The 19,253-nt window shown below is 40.9% G+C and overlaps 5 non-coding genes and 6 pseudogenes across 5 annotated transcripts; 4 read left to right on the forward strand and 7 right to left on the reverse strand.

Annotated features, from left to right (window-relative positions):
- The first annotated feature begins 24 nt into the window (after positions 1–24).
- On the forward strand, positions 25–143 carry LOC149938086 (5S ribosomal RNA). Its single transcript, XR_016481886.1, has one exon. It is a non-coding gene; the product is annotated as a 5S ribosomal RNA (ribosomal RNA).
- A 1,897-nt stretch (positions 144–2,040) lies between these two features.
- Positions 2,041–2,218, reverse strand: LOC149938087 (U2 spliceosomal RNA; annotated as a pseudogene).
- A 1,500-nt stretch (positions 2,219–3,718) lies between these two features.
- On the reverse strand, positions 3,719–3,800 carry LOC149938088 (U2 spliceosomal RNA; annotated as a pseudogene).
- Positions 3,801–4,940: 1,140 nt separating this feature from the next.
- LOC149938089 (5S ribosomal RNA) lies at positions 4,941–5,059 on the forward strand. Its single transcript, XR_016481887.1, has one exon. It is a non-coding gene; the product is annotated as a 5S ribosomal RNA (ribosomal RNA).
- A 1,901-nt stretch (positions 5,060–6,960) lies between these two features.
- On the reverse strand, positions 6,961–7,140 carry LOC149938090 (U2 spliceosomal RNA; annotated as a pseudogene).
- A 3,325-nt stretch (positions 7,141–10,465) lies between these two features.
- On the reverse strand, positions 10,466–10,646 carry LOC149938091 (U2 spliceosomal RNA; annotated as a pseudogene).
- Positions 10,647–11,786: 1,140 nt separating this feature from the next.
- Positions 11,787–11,905, forward strand: LOC149938092 (5S ribosomal RNA). Its single transcript, XR_016481888.1, has one exon. It is a non-coding gene; the product is annotated as a 5S ribosomal RNA (ribosomal RNA).
- A 1,901-nt stretch (positions 11,906–13,806) lies between these two features.
- LOC149938093 (U2 spliceosomal RNA) lies at positions 13,807–13,992 on the reverse strand. The gene has a single exon (XR_016481631.1). It is a non-coding gene; the product is annotated as a U2 spliceosomal RNA (small nuclear RNA).
- Positions 13,993–15,423: 1,431 nt separating this feature from the next.
- Positions 15,424–15,577, reverse strand: LOC149938094 (U2 spliceosomal RNA; annotated as a pseudogene).
- A 1,140-nt stretch (positions 15,578–16,717) lies between these two features.
- Positions 16,718–16,836, forward strand: LOC149938095 (5S ribosomal RNA). Its single transcript, XR_016481889.1, has one exon. It is a non-coding gene; the product is annotated as a 5S ribosomal RNA (ribosomal RNA).
- Positions 16,837–18,737: 1,901 nt separating this feature from the next.
- LOC149938096 (U2 spliceosomal RNA) lies at positions 18,738–18,917 on the reverse strand (annotated as a pseudogene).
- Positions 18,918–19,253: the final 336 nt, after the last annotated feature.

Consider the following 19,253-nt stretch of genomic DNA (forward strand, 5'->3'; position numbering starts at 1 on the left):
CACCGCTATCAATTACATTCTATCGGCAACGGCCATATCACGCTGAATACACCGGTTCTCGTCTGATCACCGAAGTTAAGCAGCGTCGAGCGCGGTCAGTACTTGGGAGGGAGACCACCTGGGAACACCGCGTGCCGTTGGCTACTCATTTATTTTCGCGGGATGGGATTTGCGTCTTTTAACAGGAAAATACCTTCATCCTATCATTTTGACGCTGCTTTTTTTATGCAATTAAAAGTTCGCCCAGACGATAATATTATTTCGGTCAACTCTTGGCCTTTTTTTAACAACTGGCAGCATCTTCCCGTGAATAAAATACATGTTAGTATCAAAATTGAACAAAATAAAATGGCGAGAAAATTGGTTTTTATTTTATTCTACTTAAGGCTTGTACTTAAAATAGTACTAACTTACTTACTTACTTACTTACTTACTTACTTACTTACTTACTTACTAACTAACTAACTAACTAACTAACTAACTAACTAACGTTTATCTCTAAACAAAAACATTTCCGCGGTAAAATCCACTCTGAAATGGCCTTTTCTGGTTTTGGAATTAAGTCCAAAGTTAAAATTTTATTAACAAATTCTAATTGTGAAATATATTTTTTGTTCTAAATTTTAATCTTAAATGTAATTTAAATAGTTGAATCTAAAAAAGGACTTTTGGAAAATGTTTCATATAAGGTTTTATCATGGGACAGCCGCATGGATTAGGGGAGTAACCCAAAAATACAAAATATCAAAACAAACCACAGACAGAGATATATTTTTTAAACAAAATAATATAGCTAACTTTTATCTATTAATTGTTTTAGGTGATGTAGTTTATGTAAAATATAAAAATGAACCTTGGCACAATATAAATTTAATGTCATGTTTTATTGATACTTAGAAAAAGTAACAAACATTTCAAAAGTCAGATCTTTGAGATCCTTATTAGAAAAATATAACATTTTAAATCCGAACTCCTCTATAAATATTAAAATTATAAATTCCTAATCTACTTTAACAAAAGATATATCATATTAAGTTTAATACTATTAATGTTAGGAATAATCATGACTTTGAGATAAATAGAACAAAAATATTTAATTCCAAATATAGTTAATTATAGAGCAATATATAATAAATGATTTTGTACTTACCAAAAATAAGCCTTGCCACTTTATATCTTGGTAATGTAGCCGCCGCATGGGCGAAGCCGCGGGCGGCGGGCCCCCGGCGGCGACTCACTGTCCACGGAAGACGGGAAGAGAAAAAAAATGGAGAGGGGCTTATTTCGTGTTTTCTCTTTACGCGGAACATCTTGGCTGGAACCCAATGACGTAAAAATGAGGGGCGCGCTGTCTCTACCCACCATACCGAAACCCGCGAATTTACGTTATGAAAACCGGTTCCTTCAGCCAACCACTTAGAACATGCACGATTTACGAACCTTGGGTTACGAATAAAACCACAGGAATAACACAGAACAACCTCTTTTCGCGCCTTTATTTTACCCCTCTTACTTGCCTCCCGCTCGTCGGCCATTGCCTCTGCCCTTAGCGGGGAGTCTAGCATCCACTCCTTGGGTATCCATAATGGAGGATAGGACTGAAAGGGGGAAAACCAAGCACGGACGCGCCCAGGAAAATACCAAGGAGGATAGGAAGGGAGGCGAAGTAGGAGGGATGAACGCGGCAGCATCCTTGTAAGAAGCTTAGCGGCGGAAAAATTTCGGAAAAATGGCGGCTAGACGTAGCGTAGCTGCCGCAATCTTGCCGCCATTCATCCCTCCTACTTCGCCTCCCTTCCTATCCTCCGTGAAAATACCGCGAAAAAGAGTGTATAACTAGGTAAAAGAAAATTAAAAACTGGAATCTTTCCGATTCTTCATTATTAACTATTCGACAATAAGGATTTTACCACTTATGACGTCAGAGGGGCAATATATTATAATAAAGAAATAAATATAAAGACAGCCAAATAACATTGCCCGGAAATACTGTGTTGCGCAGTGCGCCATTATAAGACCGTTTGATTTTTGATTTCAAGAGAGAAGTGGGCCGATCCCGGATTTACTGCAATACCAGGCCGACCCGTGGCGGAGGTGGAGCAAGCTCCGACCACTCCGCCGCCGTCCAAAAATAAGTTTAATATCTTGGGCCCCGATGGGACCCGTATCAGATATTAAGCTGATAAGAACAGATACTTTTAATTGTTTATTAAAAGATTGTCGTTTTTTACATATTTACATTTTTCATTTGTTATATATTTGTTCGCGGTTTTAATTAATTAAATTAGCGCGAACAATCGTTTAAAAAGGATCATTGTATAAAATTCGAGAAGAGAACTATGTTAAAATTTTAAAAACTAAATTTAAAACATATTTTTTCCTTTTTTAATTTCTTTTTCAGGAGTTCCACTACGTCTTCTTTTGGGATAGTTTTTCAGGAGTTCGGTAATTCTTATGACGAGGTCTTCTGCTGTCCGGGTTAGGCTGATTGAACGTGTGGGGGCTCTGGAATTGATTTTTTCGAGGAGGGCTTGTAGTTCGTTTTTCTTCAGTAGGTTAAGGCCTGGCACCTCGTTATAATTCCAGTCTAATGGATCGAATCTTGGTCTGGTTGTGGGGCTGTCATGTTCGTTGGTGTCAGATTCGTCTTCAGGTTCGGGTTCTAGGTCATCGTGGTGTGGTGGTGATTTCAAGGCGTCGGCGAAGGAACAGATTTTGGCTGGAGGATCTACGGTCTTTGGAGAAGGTGTCGTCAAGTAAAAACTTTCGTTGGAGGTCTTGGATTCATCTGCCTGGGTAAGTACTTTTTTTTTACTTGTATATTTTTCTTTTAGGTTGTCTTGTACGGTGGTCTCGCTGGATTCCGGGTGCTTGGCTGGTGGGCTAATTACTCCGTTAGACTCTGGAGGCTGGCGAGCCTTTTTCATCTTTTTCGGGCAATCCCGAACCTGATGCGTGTCTTTGTGACAGTAAAAACACATTCTCTGGACTCCCCTATAGGTGATCTGGATTTGATGTCCATTGATGGTCATCAGGTTCGGGATTGGCCCCTTGACTTTGACTTGCAGGCGTCGAGTTCCCGTGTATAGATCTTTCAGAGCCCCTGTCTGGTAGGTCTCCCAGACTTCCGAGATGACGTCACAGCAGGCTTTCAAGGCATTTTTGAAGACAGCTAAATCCCACCAGCTCGGTGCATCTCTTACTGTTATGTAGGAGACAGGATCTGCCACCCCAGTGATATCTAGCTGCTTGTTGTCGACGATGATGCCACTATCGACGGCTTTCTGATAGCTTGCAGTATCTCGGAAAGTGATCAGAGCTTCGGACTTCGATACCATTTGAAAGACGGTGATTTTCTTCAGGCCGACGTGGTCGAAAAGAGCTTGCGCTAAATCTTCCACGCCGACGCCGTCGAATTTAATACGGGCTGTGGTAGCCTTGAGTGCAGAGGCTGGAGCAGGAGCTAGCTGATTAACAGCCGTCGATGTCGCAGGAAGCATGGTGGCTGGCTTTGACGTCAGGATTGCGGCGTGGTGATTGGAATCGCCAGGCGGCGATCCCTGGAGTAGTGGATCCAAGACTGCGGATTTCTGGAACAACTGGATTGTAAATATGGCACTGGATCAGCAGGACTGGAACTATGGCACTGGATCAGCAGGACTGGAACTATGGCACTGGATCAGCAGGACAGGTGAGTATACTACCCTTTTACAGGTACATACGATTCCCGGCCTTTGGCTTTGAAAAAAGGAGCAAACAGATACTACACTTTGATCTTAGCCAAAAGGCCGAGAAGCGATAACCCGCTAGGAGCCGTCACTGTTTAACAAAGTAAAAAGAGAGAATTCGAGCATTTCAAATATTTCATAATTACGTCACCGAATGTTGGTCCTGGTGGGAGATGACAACGTTTGTAGCCATCGCGCGAACAAAGGAGAAGACGATATCTTGAATCCGTGAAAGAGAGGTACACCGCCAGGCCCGGACTGGCACTTTTGGGGTCATCGGCTAGAGACAGTAGAGTGGGCCACTTTACCGGGCCGTATGGAAAAAAAAATCTAAATGGTGGTTTATAGGACCATAAATAACGTATTAAGTGTACTAGATTCTACGTGAAACGTCAAACGCGTTTAAATGACCATTTAGGAAAAATTTATTATAAGCGAATAGAGCGTTCTATAAAAGTGGACCATAACCGGTCACTTTTCATACAGACTATAGAGCTGGTTCAGCAGGACTAACAACTTTTGTTATTCTTTGGTTTAAGAGAATTCGGCTTATGTCCTGTCTTTATATGAATATTTTAGAGACGTACCTTTTAGGAGTTGTAGGAGGCACCCTAGGTGTTGAAGTATGTTTGGGGTTAAGGATATTTTCATGATCTAAGTTTCATCTTAAACACGTGGATTTGGGACTAGTATTTTCGAGAATTTTGCTTATTTGCCATCATACATTTATTACAAAAATCATTTAAAATAAGAAAAAAGGCGCGGAAAGCCGGAAATATGTGAAGCCTAGGCTAGCAACTACGCTACTAATAAAAATTGACTGCTCTCAATTTCTTACGGGTTTGCCAGATAAATATATTTCTCTAAGACGAAAAACCGGCCAAACCTTCACCTCCTCCGAACTCCAAAGGGGGAAAGCACACCACACCAATTTTATGGATTCGTAAACGCGTTTTCCCAATCGACCGCCATCACCTTACAGTCTACGGGGAGGGTGATGAAAAAACTGGTTTTGGGGGGATGAAATTTCTGCGGTAAAGGGCTTGCTCGTTGGTTTTCTGTACGATAATATCGGCGCCCAGTAAACGTTTCTAAAAAGAGTGTATAGAACGTTCTATTGGAGCCGCAAGCAGCCGGTGGCCCTCGGCGATCACCAACCTACCAGGACCTGGCTAGTCGCGGCTTGTCCACCGCTATCAATTACATTCTATCGGCAACGGCCATATCACGCTGAATACACCGGTTCTCGTCTGATCACCGAAGTTAAGCAGCGTCGAGCGCGGTCAGTACTTGGGAGGGAGACCACCTGGGAACACCGCGTGCCGTTGGCTACTCATTTATTTTCGCGGGATGGGATTTGCGTCTTTTAACAGGAAAATACCTTCATCCTATCATTTTGACGCTGCTTTTTTTATGCAATTAAAAGTTCGCCCAGACGATAATATTATTTCGGTCAACTCTTGGCCTTTTTTTAACAACTGGCAGCATCTTCCCGTGAATAAAATACATGTTAGTATCAAAATTGAACAAAATAAAATGGCGAGAAAATTGGTTTTTATTTTATTCTACTTAAGGCTTGTACTTAAAATAGTACTAACTTACTTACTTACTTACTTACTTACTTACTTACTTACTTACTTACTTACTAACTAACTAACTAACTAACTAACTAACTAACTAACGTTTATCTCTAAACAAAAACATTTCCGCGGTAAAATCCACTCTGAAATGGCCTTTTCTGGTTTTGGAATTAAGTCCAAAGTTAAAATTTTATTAACAAATTCTAATTGTGAAATATATTTTTTGTTCTAAATTTTAATCTTAAATGTAATTTAAATAGTTGAATCTAAAAAAGGACTTTTGGAAAATGTTTCATATAAGGTTTTATCATGGGACAGCCGCATGGATTAGGGGAGTAACCCAAAAATACAAAATATCAAAACAAACCACAGACAGAGATATATTTTTTAAACAAAATAATATAGCTAACTTTTATCTATTAATTGTTTTAGGTGATGTAGTTTATGTAAAATATAAAAATGAACCTTGGCACAATATAAATTTAATGTCATGTTTTATTGATACTTAGAAAAAGTAACAAACATTTCAAAAGTCAGATCTTTGAGATCCTTATTAGAAAAATATAACATTTTAAATCCGAACTCCTCTATAAATATTAAAATTATAAATTCCTAATCTACTTTAACAAAAGATATATCATATTAAGTTTAATACTATTAATGTTAGGAATAATCATGACTTTGAGATAAATAGAACAAAAATATTTAATTCCAAATATAGTTAATTATAGAGCAATATATAATAAATGATTTTGTACTTACCAAAAATAAGCCTTGCCACTTTATATCTTGGTAATGTAGCCGCCGCATGGGCGAAGCCGCGGGCGGCGGGCCCCCGGCGGCGACTCACTGTCCACGGAAGACGGGAAGAGAAAAAAAATGGAGAGGGGCTTATTTCGTGTTTTCTCTTTACGCGGAACATCTTGGCTGGAACCCAATGACGTAAAAATGAGGGGCGCGCTGTCTCTACCCACCATACCGAAACCCGCGAATTTACGTTATGAAAACCGGTTCCTTCAGCCAACCACTTAGAACATGCACGATTTACGAACCTTGGGTTACGAATAAAACCACAGGAATAACACAGAACAACCTCTTTTCGCGCCTTTATTTTACCCCTCTTACTTGCCTCCCGCTCGTCGGCCATTGCCTCTGCCCTTAGCGGGGAGTCTAGCATCCACTCCTTGGGTATCCATAATGGAGGATAGGACTGAAAGGGGGAAAACCAAGCACGGACGCGCCCAGGAAAATACCAAGGAGGATAGGAAGGGAGGCGAAGTAGGAGGGATGAACGCGGCAGCATCCTTGTAAGAAGCTTAGCGGCGGAAAAATTTCGGAAAAATGGCGGCTAGACGTAGCGTAGCTGCCGCAATCTTGCCGCCATTCATCCCTCCTACTTCGCCTCCCTTCCTATCCTCCGTGAAAATACCGCGAAAAAGAGTGTATAACTAGGTAAAAGAAAATTAAAAACTGGAATCTTTCCGATTCTTCATTATTAACTATTCGACAATAAGGATTTTACCACTTATGACGTCAGAGGGGCAATATATTATAATAAAGAAATAAATATAAAGACAGCCAAATAACATTGCCCGGAAATACTGTGTTGCGCAGTGCGCCATTATAAGACCGTTTGATTTTTGATTTCAAGAGAGAAGTGGGCCGATCCCGGATTTACTGCAATACCAGGCCGACCCGTGGCGGAGGTGGAGCAAGCTCCGACCACTCCGCCGCCGTCCAAAAATAAGTTTAATATCTTGGGCCCCGATGGGACCCGTATCAGATATTAAGCTGATAAGAACAGATACTTTTAATTGTTTATTAAAAGCTTCGTTGTTTTTTACATTGGACATTTTTACATTTTTTATATGTGTTCGCGTTTTAAATTAATTAAATTATCGCGAAACAGAGTCAAGTTCATAGTCAAGGTAAGTATACACTTTTGTTATAGGTTTTTAAGCATATAACTAATTTTCTTTTTTTTTTTTCAGGTTTAAAACAAAAGGAGTTGAGTAAAGTTAAAAACTTTTAAAACAAAACACTATAAATGATCGAGATAAAAACTAAAAAAGGTGGCAAATAAAATATATGAACAATACATTAAAATATACTTTAAAAAAAGCATATTAAAAGGCATCAGAAATATATTTACAAAACTCAGTATGTGACGTATTCTATATACAAATCTTGTTCTGGCGTGGATTTGGTGGCACTGGCGAAAGTCTTCTTCTCGTCGTTCAGGGTCTTTCCCTTCTTGGCAGCAATTCCTGGAGAGTTGGACATGCGTCGTTTTGAAAATTTTTCCTGTTCCTTGCTGACGATCTTTAAATACAGCTGTTTCCTGGTTTCGGTTGTTCCGTTCATGGTCTCGAGGTGTTCTTTCAATGATTGAAGTTGCGCTTGTGAATAATTGCTGATGGTTTCTAGAGCTTTTGGGTTGACGTATGAGTCCTGGGGGTCGCTGGGTGGTGCCTCTTGTGGTGTTGCTGCTTCTGCTAATGGATCGTGTTCTTTAGCAGAAGTACTGTTGAGTGGCTCCTGGACGCGCTCGGGCTGTTCCTTTGGAGACTCTTTCTGGCCTTCCTCCATGGGTTGGTTCTGCTCTGCTAGTCGGGCTCGTTTGACTTCACACGTGGAAGAGTTGTGACCTTCTTCGTCGCAAAAAAAGCATTTTTTGACGACGCCTGTGTAGTATATTAGTGCCCTGCTTCGTCCAAAAAAGAGGACATTCGGGATAGTTTTGCTCATGATTATTTTTACCGAACGGTCACCATTTTTTAAACCTTTTAATTCGGGGTATTCATCCAGACGGTGGGCTTTGATGGTTCCATATTGTCGTAGTGTGGTAAGTATTGCGTCCCACTGTATCCAGGAGGGGAGGTTCTTTATTGTGAGCCAGACACCGTCGTCTTCGATGCTGGTAATCTTGCATAGTTTTTCGTTGATGGACAGCTCTCCATAGGAGACAGCTTGCTGGAGGAAGGCCAGAGTGGTAAAGGTGAGTAGGTAACAACTTTTTCCAACAGGTTGAAGAGTCTCCAAGCACTGTGGTCCAAGTTTTTCGTAGAAGGTCCGAGCGACGTCCAGGAATCCGGCGTCGACTTCAAGCCGGGCAGTCCGTTTTTTTACCTCTGCAGCCATTAAGGCTGTGGAGAGGTCGTCGGTTGAAGGTAAGTCCCAAGAAGGAACGGCGTCAAAAGGTAATGGCAGGAGTCAGCCAAGTCAGGATACGGCGTAGTGACCAGGAACAGCAGCGACAGGTAAGTCTCAGCAGGACCAGGACCAGGAACAGCAGCGGAGTCAGGAACAGCAGAGGAACCGGAAACAGCAGCGGCAGCTTCAGAAGCAGGAACAGGAACAGGAACGTCAGGATACCGGCAGGTAAGTCAGCATCGCAGGAACTAGCTGTATAGCTGGAAAACTCGCTTGACGGCCTTTCGGCCAAGATTTCAGCGAAGAACAGATACTGAATTTGTTTATTTAAATTCTTGGTCAGGTTACAATTGTTCGCGTTATTAATATTTAAATTATCGCGAACATTGTCAAAAACAGTTATTTCTTTTTTTCTCAGGTTTCTTTTTTTTTAAAACGTCAAGGTAAGTATATCTTTAAACTATTTTTCCTATATTTTAACAGTAAGTATAATTTTTACGGTTTTTATCTATATTTTAACAAGGTAAGTATTTTTCTACAATCTAACAAGGTAAGTATAACTTTAAAAATTTTTTACAGGTAAGTATATTTCTTTTCAATATTCTTTCTTTCTAACTTTAACGTAAAAAAATATATATATTTTACAAAGATACGGCGGACCAGATTAAATTAAGTCCCCCCTTTTTATAATCCAATACAATTAAAAACTCAAACATATAAAACCGTATACTTAAATTGTAAAATTAAAAGTATATGTAAAACTTAAAAGAGTTATTAAAACCATATTTACAACTCGAAACTAGGTCCTACTTTTTCCCTTTCTTAAGTTCTTTTTCAGGTGGAGGACTATGACGTCGTTTGAATCGCTGCTGCAGCTGATGCTTGGCCTTTCGTACTGCGTTTTCGCGCCAGGCCAGGACCTGTGGTTCCGTGTTGGTTAATGCGTTGGCTTTACAACAGAAATCTTCTAGTTCGTCTTTCGATAAGCTCGAGAAGTCCCACTCACGACTGTAAATTGGTAACTCCTTAAGTTTCTTTGGTGTTGGAGGATCGGATTTCGGCGTACGCTGAGGAGACTTAACGGCTTCGGCGTACCCTTTGACTGTGGCTGTTGATTCAGTTTTCTTTGGTGATGACTCTGGCGTTGTCAACGACCAACTCTCTTTTGGACCATGGAAGTCCAGTGATGGTCCTGCTTCATCCATCGTTTCGCCATGGGCGTTGGCGCCGGTGTCTGCGGCATCCCCCACTGGAATAGGTGTTCCACTCCTTACATTATCTGGTTCATCAGATGACGGGTTCTGGACAACGATAATTTCTGGAGTTGGTCGAGCCTTCTTATTCTTTTTCGGGCAATCCCGAACCTGATGACTGTCCTTGCGGCAGTAGAAGCACATACGCTGGACGCCTTGATACATGATCTGAATACGATGTCCACTGATGGTCATCAGGTTCGGGATTGGACTCTTCACCTTGACTTCCAGACGCCGATTCCCGTTGCGAACGTCTTTAAGTGGGCCTTTCTGGAACGTTTCCCACGTTTCAGAAAGAACTTCGCAATAATTCTTTAGGGCGGATTTCAAGAACGAAAGCTCCCACCAGCTCGGAGCATCTTTAACAGAGATATGAGTCACAGGATCTGCAACCCCCACGATGTTCAAATGCTTATCACCAACGATGATTCCTGCATCAACAGCTTTCTGGTAGTTCTCATGATTGTTGAAAGTGATCTGGACTTCAGATTTTCCAAGTATCTGGAAAACTGTGATGGTTTTGGGGCCAATGCAGTCGAAAAGAGCAATAGCTAAATCTTCTACATTGACCCCGTCGAACTTGATTTTCGCAGTTGCCTTCTTCGAGGACGAGGGCACTGACTGCGATGCTGACGGCAATGATTGCACGGCAGGCATGGCGACTTCGGTGGCGACCGCCGAAGCGGAGACCGGAACTCAGGAACCGCCGAGGAGAGGCAGACGGCACCTGGAAAGCAGGAACAGCAACTGGAACTGGTATTGGAGCTGGAACTGGAACGGCAACTTCTGGCGGGAGCGTGGCAGGCAAGACAAGCAGGAACACTCGCCTTAAAGGCGTAAATACACTTCTCGCCCCCCGACTAAGATCTCGGTATAGCACTATTGGAAACAGATACTACACTTTGATCTTAGCCAAAAGGCCGAGAAGCGATAACCCGCTAGGAGCCGTCACTGTTTAACAAAGTAAAAAGAGAGAATTCGAGCATTTCAAATATTTCATAATTACGTCACCGAATGTTGGTCCTGGTGGGAGATGACAACGTTTGTAGCCATCGCGCGAACAAAGGAGAAGACGATATCTTGAATCCGTGAAAGAGAGGTACACCGCCAGGCCCGGACTGGCACTTTTGGGGTCATCGGCTAGAGACAGTAGAGTGGGCCACTTTACCGGGCCGTATGGAAAAAAAAATCTAAATGGTGGTTTATAGGACCATAAATAACGTATTAAGTGTACTAGATTCTACGTGAAACGTCAAACGCGTTTAAATGACCATTTAGGAAAAATTTATTATAAGCGAATAGAGCGTTCTATAAAAGTGGACCATAACCGGTCACTTTTCATACAGACTATAGAGCTGGTTCAGCAGGACTAACAACTTTTGTTATTCTTTGGTTTAAGAGAATTCGGCTTATGTCCTGTCTTTATATGAATATTTTAGAGACGTACCTTTTAGGAGTTGTAGGAGGCACCCTAGGTGTTGAAGTATGTTTGGGGTTAAGGATATTTTCATGATCTAAGTTTCATCTTAAACACGTGGATTTGGGACTAGTATTTTCGAGAATTTTGCTTATTTGCCATCATACATTTATTACAAAAATCATTTAAAATAAGAAAAAAGGCGCGGAAAGCCGGAAATATGTGAAGCCTAGGCTAGCAACTACGCTACTAATAAAAATTGACTGCTCTCAATTTCTTACGGGTTTGCCAGATAAATATATTTCTCTAAGACGAAAAACCGGCCAAACCTTCACCTCCTCCGAACTCCAAAGGGGGAAAGCACACCACACCAATTTTATGGATTCGTAAACGCGTTTTCCCAATCGACCGCCATCACCTTACAGTCTACGGGGAGGGTGATGAAAAAACTGGTTTTGGGGGGATGAAATTTCTGCGGTAAAGGGCTTGCTCGTTGGTTTTCTGTACGATAATATCGGCGCCCAGTAAACGTTTCTAAAAAGAGTGTATAGAACGTTCTATTGGAGCCGCAAGCAGCCGGTGGCCCTCGGCGATCACCAACCTACCAGGACCTGGCTAGTCGCGGCTTGTCCACCGCTATCAATTACATTCTATCGGCAACGGCCATATCACGCTGAATACACCGGTTCTCGTCTGATCACCGAAGTTAAGCAGCGTCGAGCGCGGTCAGTACTTGGGAGGGAGACCACCTGGGAACACCGCGTGCCGTTGGCTACTCATTTATTTTCGCGGGATGGGATTTGCGTCTTTTAACAGGAAAATACCTTCATCCTATCATTTTGACGCTGCTTTTTTTATGCAATTAAAAGTTCGCCCAGACGATAATATTATTTCGGTCAACTCTTGGCCTTTTTTTAACAACTGGCAGCATCTTCCCGTGAATAAAATACATGTTAGTATCAAAATTGAACAAAATAAAATGGCGAGAAAATTGGTTTTTATTTTATTCTACTTAAGGCTTGTACTTAAAATAGTACTAACTTACTTACTTACTTACTTACTTACTTACTTACTTACTTACTTACTTACTAACTAACTAACTAACTAACTAACTAACTAACTAACGTTTATCTCTAAACAAAAACATTTCCGCGGTAAAATCCACTCTGAAATGGCCTTTTCTGGTTTTGGAATTAAGTCCAAAGTTAAAATTTTATTAACAAATTCTAATTGTGAAATATATTTTTTGTTCTAAATTTTAATCTTAAATGTAATTTAAATAGTTGAATCTAAAAAAGGACTTTTGGAAAATGTTTCATATAAGGTTTTATCATGGGACAGCCGCATGGATTAGGGGAGTAACCCAAAAATACAAAATATCAAAACAAACCACAGACAGAGATATATTTTTTAAACAAAATAATATAGCTAACTTTTATCTATTAATTGTTTTAGGTGATGTAGTTTATGTAAAATATAAAAATGAACCTTGGCACAATATAAATTTAATGTCATGTTTTATTGATACTTAGAAAAAGTAACAAACATTTCAAAAGTCAGATCTTTGAGATCCTTATTAGAAAAATATAACATTTTAAATCCGAACTCCTCTATAAATATTAAAATTATAAATTCCTAATCTACTTTAACAAAAGATATATCATATTAAGTTTAATACTATTAATGTTAGGAATAATCATGACTTTGAGATAAATAGAACAAAAATATTTAATTCCAAATATAGTTAATTATAGAGCAATATATAATAAATGATTTTGTACTTACCAAAAATAAGCCTTGCCACTTTATATCTTGGTAATGTAGCCGCCGCATGGGCGAAGCCGCGGGCGGCGGGCCCCCGGCGGCGACTCACTGTCCACGGAAGACGGGAAGAGAAAAAAAATGGAGAGGGGCTTATTTCGTGTTTTCTCTTTACGCGGAACATCTTGGCTGGAACCCAATGACGTAAAAATGAGGGGCGCGCTGTCTCTACCCACCATACCGAAACCCGCGAATTTACGTTATGAAAACCGGTTCCTTCAGCCAACCACTTAGAACATGCACGATTTACGAACCTTGGGTTACGAATAAAACCACAGGAATAACACAGAACAACCTCTTTTCGCGCCTTTATTTTACCCCTCTTACTTGCCTCCCGCTCGTCGGCCATTGCCTCTGCCCTTAGCGGGGAGTCTAGCATCCACTCCTTGGGTATCCATAATGGAGGATAGGACTGAAAGGGGGAAAACCAAGCACGGACGCGCCCAGGAAAATACCAAGGAGGATAGGAAGGGAGGCGAAGTAGGAGGGATGAACGCGGCAGCATCCTTGTAAGAAGCTTAGCGGCGGAAAAATTTCGGAAAAATGGCGGCTAGACGTAGCGTAGCTGCCGCAATCTTGCCGCCATTCATCCCTCCTACTTCGCCTCCCTTCCTATCCTCCGTGAAAATACCGCGAAAAAGAGTGTATAACTAGGTAAAAGAAAATTAAAAACTGGAATCTTTCCGATTCTTCATTATTAACTATTCGACAATAAGGATTTTACCACTTATGACGTCAGAGGGGCAATATATTATAATAAAGAAATAAATATAAAGACAGCCAAATAACATTGCCCGGAAATACTGTGTTGCGCAGTGCGCCATTATAAGACCGTTTGATTTTTGATTTCAAGAGAGAAGTGGGCCGATCCCGGATTTACTGCAATACCAGGCCGACCCGTGGCGGAGGTGGAGCAAGCTCCGACCACTCCGCCGCCGTCCAAAAATAAGTTTAATATCTTGGGCCCCGATGGGACCCGTATCAGATATTAAGCTGATAAGAACAGATACTGAATTTGTTTATTAAAAAACTTGAGTTACAGTACCCTTGTCATGTTATTTTTCCTGCCTTTTAAATTATTTTAAATTACAGCAGGTCATTAATTGTATTCATAAAAAGTTTAAAATACGATTAGTGCATAGAATAAAAGCCATGGTTAAGTTTAAAATTTAAAAAATAATAAATTTTAACAAGTTGGTTTTCCTTTTTTCGCTTTCTTTTTTGGAGAGATGCTGTGTCTGCGTTTAGAGTAGCTTTGAAGAAGGTCGGTGACTTGGAACTGGAGGTCGTCTATGGAGCAATCAATGGTTCTGATTCCTGAGGGAGGTTCTCTGTCGAGGCGGCCGTAGAGGATCTGTAGTTCGGCGTGTGTTAGTTTGGTAAGGTCTGGTTTGACTCCCCGCTTCCAGGTATTGGGATCCCACCTGGGCCCGGTGGCTGAAGTGGTCTCGTCGTTGCTGTTGTTGGATTCGGATTGTTCTGGCTCGTTGCTTGTTGATTCGGGGTTATTTTCAGGTTCATTGGGCTGTGGTGGTGTTTTCAAGGCGTCGGCGTATTGGCTGGTGTTGACTGGAGGTTCTGGGTTCTTCTTGGCAGGTTCTGGTGATGTCAGGGTCCAGCTCTCTTCAGAGCTTTTTGAGTCGTCGAAAGTGGTAAGTACTGGTGATTTGCTTGATTGGTGTTCTTGATTTTCCTGTAGTTGTGGTAGTATGGTTAGGTCTTCTGTGGCGTCCATTGCTTGGACGATCTTGGGTTCAGGGATTGAAGGTGGACCCTGGCCTTCAAGGATGACCGGGCGTCTATCTTCTAAAACTGTCTTCTTTTTTTCACACGCTGAAACTGAGTGGCCTTCTTCGTCGCAGTAGAAGCATTTTTTAACTACGCCTCTGTAAAAAACTAAGGCGCGGCTTCGCCCGAAAAACATAACATTGGGGATAGGTTTTGTCATTATTATTTTAACAGAGCGATCGCCATTTTTGACGCCTTTAAGTTGTTGATATTCATCGAAATGATAAGTTTTAATATTACCATGTTGCCGGAGAGTACTTATTACGGAATCCCACTGGATCCATTTTGGTAAGTTCTTTATCGTTATCCAAATACCGTCGTCTTCCATACAGGTGAGTTTCCAGGTTTTATTATTTGTTTTCAGGTCGTTGCATAAAAGAGCTTCTTGAAGGAAGGCCAGGGTCGTGAATGTTATCAGGTATATTCCCTTACCCATAGGTTGAAGTGTGTCGATACTCTTCGGTCCTAGGTGGTCGTAGATGGTTCGAGCAACATCTAGAAAGTCAGCATCGACTTCCAAACGTGCCGTTCTCTTCTTTTCCTCCGTAGCCATGAAGGCTAGGAGAATTTCGTCGGTTGGTAGAAGCCCCAAGCAGGAGCAGCGTCAGTGGAGGAACTCAGCAGGAGCGTCAGGTGAGTACCAGGTAGGTTTTTTCTTTCAGGAACAGCAGCAAGGCAACAGCAACTAGGCAAGGCACAGGATCGGAACATGCAGCAAGCAGGAAAACTCGCCTTAAAGGCGTAAAAACACTTCTCGCCCCCCGACTAAGATCTCGGTATAGCTCTATTGAAAACAGATACTACACTTTGATCTTAGCCAAAAGGCCGAGAAGCGATAACCCGCTAGGAGCCGTCACTGTTTAACAAAGTAAAAAGAGAGAATTCGAGCATTTCAAATATTTCATAATTACGTCACCGAATGTTGGTCCTGGTGGGAGATGACAACGTTTGTAGCCATCGCGCGAACAAAGGAGAAGACGATATCTTGAATCCGTGAAAGAGAGGTACACCGCCAGGCCCGGACTGGCACTTTTGGGGTCATCGGCTAGAGACAGTAGAGTGGGCCACTTTACCGGGCCGTATGGAAAAAAAAATCTAAATGGTGGTTTATAGGACCATAAATAACGTATTAAGTGTACTAGATTCTACGTGAAACGTCAAACGCGTTTAAATGACCATTTAGGAAAAATTTATTATAAGCGAATAGAGCGTTCTATAAAAGTGGACCATAACCGGTCACTTTTCATACAGACTATAGAGCTGGTTCAGCAGGACTAACAACTTTTGTTATTCTTTGGTTTAAGAGAATTCGGCTTATGTCCTGTCTTTATATGAATATTTTAGAGACGTACCTTTTAGGAGTTGTAGGAGGCACCCTAGGTGTTGAAGTATGTTTGGGGTTAAGGATATTTTCATGATCTAAGTTTCATCTTAAACACGTGGATTTGGGACTAGTATTTTCGAGAATTTTGCTTATTTGCCATCATACATTTATTACAAAAATCATTTAAAATAAGAAAAAAGGCGCGGAAAGCCGGAAATATGTGAAGCCTAGGCTAGCAACTACGCTACTAATAAAAATTGACTGCTCTCAATTTCTTACGGGTTTGCCAGATAAATATATTTCTCTAAGACGAAAAACCGGCCAAACCTTCACCTCCTCCGAACTCCAAAGGGGGAAAGCACACCACACCAATTTTATGGATTCGTAAACGCGTTTTCCCAATCGACCGCCATCACCTTACAGTCTACGGGGAGGGTGATGAAAAAACTGGTTTTGGGGGGATGAAATTTCTGCGGTAAAGGGCTTGCTCGTTGGTTTTCTGTACGATAATATCGGCGCCCAGTAAACGTTTCTAAAAAGAGTGTATAGAACGTTCTATTGGAGCCGCAAGCAGCCGGTGGCCCTCGGCGATCACCAACCTACCAGGACCTGGCTAGTCGCGGCTTGTCCACCGCTATCAATTACATTCTATCGGCAACGGCCATATCACGCTGAATACACCGGTTCTCGTCTGATCACCGAAGTTAAGCAGCGTCGAGCGCGGTCAGTACTTGGGAGGGAGACCACCTGGGAACACCGCGTGCCGTTGGCTACTCATTTATTTTCGCGGGATGGGATTTGCGTCTTTTAACAGGAAAATACCTTCATCCTATCATTTTGACGCTGCTTTTTTTATGCAATTAAAAGTTCGCCCAGACGATAATATTATTTCGGTCAACTCTTGGCCTTTTTTTAACAACTGGCAGCATCTTCCCGTGAATAAAATACATGTTAGTATCAAAATTGAACAAAATAAAATGGCGAGAAAATTGGTTTTTATTTTATTCTACTTAAGGCTTGTACTTAAAATAGTACTAACTTACTTACTTACTTACTTACTTACTTACTTACTTACTTACTTACTTACTAACTAACTAACTAACTAACTAACTAACTAACTAACGTTTATCTCTAAACAAAAACATTTCCGCGGTAAAATCCACTCTGAAATGGCCTTTTCTGGTTTTGGAATTAAGTCCAAAGTTAAAATTTTATTAACAAATTCTAATTGTGAAATATATTTTTTGTTCTAAATTTTAATCTTAAATGTAATTTAAATAGTTGAATCTAAAAAAGGACTTTTGGAAAATGTTTCATATAAGGTTTTATCATGGGACAGCCGCATGGATTAGGGGAGTAACCCAAAAATACAAAATATCAAAACAAACCACAGACAGAGATATATTTTTTAAACAAAATAATATAGCTAACTTTTATCTATTAATTGTTTTAGGTGATGTAGTTTATGTAAAATATAAAAATGAACCTTGGCACAATATAAATTTAATGTCATGTTTTATTGATACTTAGAAAAAGTAACAAACATTTCAAAAGTCAGATCTTTGAGATCCTTATTAGAAAAATATAACATTTTAAATCCGAACTCCTCTATAAATAATAAAATTATAAATTCCTAATCTACTTTAACAAAAGATATATCATATTAAGTTTAATACTATTAATGTTAGGAATAATCATGACTTTGAGATAAATAGAACAAAAATATTTAATTCCAAATATAGTTAATTATAGAGCAATATATAATAAATGATTTTGTACTTACCAAAAATAAGCCTTGCCACTTTATATCTTGGTAATGTAGCCGCCGCATGGGCGAAGCCGCGGGCGGCGGGCCCCCGGCGGCGACTCACTGTCCACGGAAGACGGGAAGAGAAAAAAAATGGAGAGGGGCTTATTTCGTGTTTTCTCTTTACGCGGAACATCTTGGCTGGAACCCAATGACGTAAAAATGAGGGGCGCGCTGTCTCTACCCACCATACCGAAACCCGCGAATTTACGTTATGAAAACCGGTTCCTTCAGCCAACCACTTAGAACATGCACGATTTACGAACCTTGGGTTACGAATAAAACCACAGGAATAACACAGAACAACCTCTTTTCGCGCCTTTATTTTACCCCTCTTACTTGCCTCCCGCTCGTCGGCCATTGCCTCTGCCCTTAGCGGGGAGTCTAGCATCCACTCCTTGGGTATCCATAATGGAGGATAGGACTGAAAGGGGGAAAACCAAGCACGGACGCGCCCAGGAAAATACCAAGGAGGATAGGAAGGGAGGCGAAGTAGGAGGGATGAACGCGGCAGCATCCTTGTAAGAAGCTTAGCGGCGGAAAAATTTCGGAAAAATGGCGGCTAGACGTAGCGTAGCTGCCGCAATCTTGCCGCCATTCATCCCTCCTACTTCGCCTCCCTTCCTATCCTCCGTGAAAATACCGCGAAAAAGAGTGTATAACTAGGTAAAAGAAAATTAAAAACTGGAATCTTTCCGATTCTTCATTATTAACTATTCGACAATAAGGATTTTACCACTTATGACGTCAGAGGGGCAATATATTATAATAAAGAAATAAATATAAAGACAGCCAAATAACATTGCCCGGAAATACTGTGTTGCGCAGTGCGCCATTATAAGACCGTTTGATTTTTGATTTCAAGAGAGAAGTGGGCCGATCCCGGATTTACTGCAATACCAGGCCGACCCGTGGCGGAGGTGGAGCAAGCTCCGACCACTCCGCCGCCGTCCAAAAATAAGTTTAATATCTTGGGCCCCGATGGGACCCGTATCAGATATTAAGCTGATAAGAACAGATACTTTTAATTGTTTATTAAAAGCTTCGTTTGATTTTACATATTTACATTTTTACATTTGTTATATTTGTTCGCGTTTTTAATTAGTTAAATTAGCGCGAACAAAGTCGGATAAGCTAAAAAAATCAAGTATTTACATTTTCTAATTTCTAGGAGTGTCCAAGTTCATATACGATCAAGGTAAGTATTTGTTTTCTTTTTTTCTATTTTTTCAGGTTTTAAAACATTTGAGTAAAATTAAAAAATTCAGTATGTAACGTAATCTGCGTAAAGATCTTGCTCCGGTGTGGTTTTGGTGGCGCTAGCGAATGTCTTCTCAACGTCTTCTGTCTTGCCTTTCTTTATTGATTTCCCTGGAGAGTTG

Source organism: Leiobunum rupestre, chromosome 6 (genome assembly GCF_980474605.1).
Source record: "Leiobunum rupestre chromosome 6, qqLeiRupe1.1.hap1, whole genome shotgun sequence".
In the NCBI taxonomy this organism is placed as follows: Eukaryota; Metazoa; Arthropoda; class Arachnida; order Opiliones; family Sclerosomatidae; genus Leiobunum; species Leiobunum rupestre.